The following is a 3,251-nucleotide window of genomic DNA, read 5'->3' as shown; positions in this document are numbered from 1 at the left end:
CTTACCATTGTTTTGTTGTCACCAGGTACTAACTGTTAAATAAAACAAGTGACGAAAAGGTAGGTTCTTTTCTCCAAGATAATAAGAACTACAAAACATCGATGAATTATGTATTCGAAAGAATTGGAAAACTCTTTGCAATAAATAAAATATATCTGTATTATTTTATTTACATAAAACAAACAAATATGTATTTGCTAGGATAAATATCATAATGGAATAAAGAACATTCAAAAGGAGGCTCCACTTATGGAGAAAATTTACTCTGGAAAAACTCCCAGCTGACTTTTCTAAGTCTCTCAGAGTAGGAAGTAGAAGCTGCAGAAGACAGTCTAGCACTATTTATTCTTTCGTTTATCACACATTTGTAGTGACTAGAATATGGTTGGCAGTAAGGGGGGGTGGGATAAAGAACAAGAAAGCCGTGGTCCTTGTGCTTACTGATTCTCCGGAGGGAAAGATGCCCAAGTCCACAGGTGTAAACCTAAGAAGCTCCAAGTCCAGGCCCTCTGGTCCCTACCCAGTCACTTCTGCTAGATGCTCCACGGAGACCTTCCCCAGGTGGGCGGAGAGACCCAGCCCAGGGAGGTGGCGGCACTTTCCCACCTGCGACACGAACGGCCCCAGGACAGCCTCAAACTAATCGAGGTCCCCACAACCCTCGCTGCAGACTTCCATACTGTTCTCTCAATACCTCCCTGCCCAAGGCGTTCGCCTCGAAGCCCCCACACCCCGCGGTTACCTCAGGGGTGTCCCGTGGTCCCGACGGCACACCCAAGACCCGAGGGGCCGCTTCAAGTCTCAGGGGTGGGAGGCAGCCCAGGCGGCCCGCAGGGGTAAGAGCAAAAACTGTTGGAACCCGACGGACTCTAGGACCCGGGGACGGGGGACAAATAGCAAAGGGGGGCTGGAGGGGACAAGCCCCTGGGAGGTGAAGTTTACAACCGCCACTTCCGGAGGCTGGGAAAGCCTAGGCTTGCCTCGCAGGCCTCTCCGCCCGGGCCTGACCCGCCCCTCTNCGCCGTTGACGGGGAGCAGCACTCGCGACCGCGCGCGCTCCCGCTGCAGGCGCTCCCCTCCCCGCGCGAGGATGCGCCAGGCCCAGGCTCGAGTGTGGCGTTCTCAGTCTCAGTCCCCGGATCGCTGTCTCAGAGTCCCCAAGGGAGACTGCAAATGCAGACTTCCAGCTTCTAACCTACTGAATAAAAATCTGAGAGGTCGGTTTCCAGATCCTGCCTTTTTAAACTAGCTGTCCTGCTGGTTCTCAGGGCCAGAGCAGCCCCTCAGAGTGTGTGGGCTGCTGCCAGGGCCAACAGGGAAAGTCTCTGGGCTCGGCTTCTGCACAAGCGCCTGCACAGGGCTTCCTGTCCCCTCCTCCTACCCCCGTTGTATCTTAGCTTGGGATGGTAAACAGGGTGGGAAGAATGCGGGTCAGTGCGTTGATGCTGTCGCAGCGCCTTTCATTATAAAAATTGTATAAGGAGGTACGTCGCAAAACACGCTAGCGTGTGCTCCACCTCTCTTCTCTCTCTCCCCCGCCCCCCCCTTGTCGGTAATTTATAGTTTGGTTTCTCCCAGTAGCTGCTTCACAATCTCACAATCTGCTGCTGCTTTAGGGAGACTGGAAAACCAGATCCTCTTTTGTTCCTTGGCTTTTGAAAGCCTATTCCCCAAAGAACAATGCAAATTGGCGGGATTTTGATTAAGGATTTTTTTCTTCACCGGCACCGCCTCCTCTCAAAAAGGTGTTTAATGCAAAATGAGCCTTTTAATGTTAAACTCGTCCCGTGTTGATTGTAATCAACCTGAAACCAGGTGTAGGGGCTGTTTTACCCCATCTCTCCCTCGGGAGAGCCAACGGCCATAAATGCAAATATAAATTGAGATTAAAACCTTGATTCTTGTAGCACTGAAACCTTAACTGGTTCGAGTTTAGCCATTTAAATTAAAAAGGGAGGCCCATCCCTGCTTTAGCCAGAAAGGGATAATTGCTTCAAATGAAAGCTTAAGGAAAAAATAGCCCACTCTAACATTTAGAAATGAAATGGAAAGTTACAACTAATGAGATTAGAGCTTTTTCAATTTTGCAAGCTTTAAATAATATTTTTAAAGTGCCTTATTTATGTTTTAACAAAATCACAAAAGTGGATATTGTATGGCAAGAGTAAGTGCCAAATGTACAATTTTTAAATGAAAAATGGATGCAATGTTAGGACTAGTAATCTTCATTTATTTGTTCATTCAGCATTTATAGAATACAGACTAGATACCCAGCGTGAGGCTAGGTGATAGGAATACAGGGTATATAATATAGGAACAGAGGGGCATCAGAGAAGGAAAATGTTAATATCAACCTTGAACACCTAGAAAGGATTCGTAGAGAACTTTGAGTTTAGTCTGGAAAGACAGTTATAGGTTCACCAACCTAGCAAAAACTTGGAAGGAAGATACAGAAGCTACAAACACCAGAACCAAAAACAGCACAAGACATTTGAAAAACTGGAAGAAGCTGTGTGTGCAGGGGAAGGGCATGAGAGATGAGGCTGGAGACATGCAGAACCCAGATCTCATAGGACATTCTACGTCATACTTAGGAGTTTATTAAGCAACAAAGCTAATGAAGGGTTTTAAGCAGAAAAATTATAATAATTACACAATAAATCAGATCATTCCAAAATACTTGGAGATCTGTTTTTCTGGTAGTTACAAGGTCAATTCTCTGTTGTCTCTTGTTTGCCTGACATGCTACTACTACTTCAGAAAAGCTAGATGAAGAGACACTCTCCAACCCACTTCCCTTTTGGCTTCAGCATCACTTTATTCCCCTCTGTTCTTTCTGCCAATCCTTCTGACATATAATCAGATCCATCCCCGCTACTCTTACCAAAACAGCTTTAAAAGTCAGTAATGACCTCACTGCCAAATCCCAGACCCCCTGACTTCTTTGTGACATGTTGATCCTCCTAAGATTTCTCTCCAGCATAGATTGGGGCGAGAAACTACACTTAGTTTCTCCAACTCCCTGCCCTTTTTAGTCTGCTCAGGGAACCATTATCCCATTCTTACCCCTCAAGGTGATATTTTCTCAGTTTCTACCCTCAACCTTCACACTGTATCAGATAAGCTTCCTCGGTGAGTGATGTCATCCATTCCTGCAAGTATGAAATCTATTCAATTCTTTATATCCACCTCTGACCTCTGCTGAGGTCTGGTTTTCAATTTTTAACTCCTATTTGAATGGTGCTACTTTC

The sequence above is a fragment of the Galeopterus variegatus genome, unplaced genomic scaffold, assembly GCF_000696425.1.
Source record: "Galeopterus variegatus unplaced genomic scaffold, G_variegatus-3.0.2 Scaffold3624, whole genome shotgun sequence".
Classification (NCBI taxonomy): domain Eukaryota; kingdom Metazoa; phylum Chordata; class Mammalia; order Dermoptera; family Cynocephalidae; genus Galeopterus; species Galeopterus variegatus.
Note: the sequence above shows the minus strand (reverse complement) of the source record.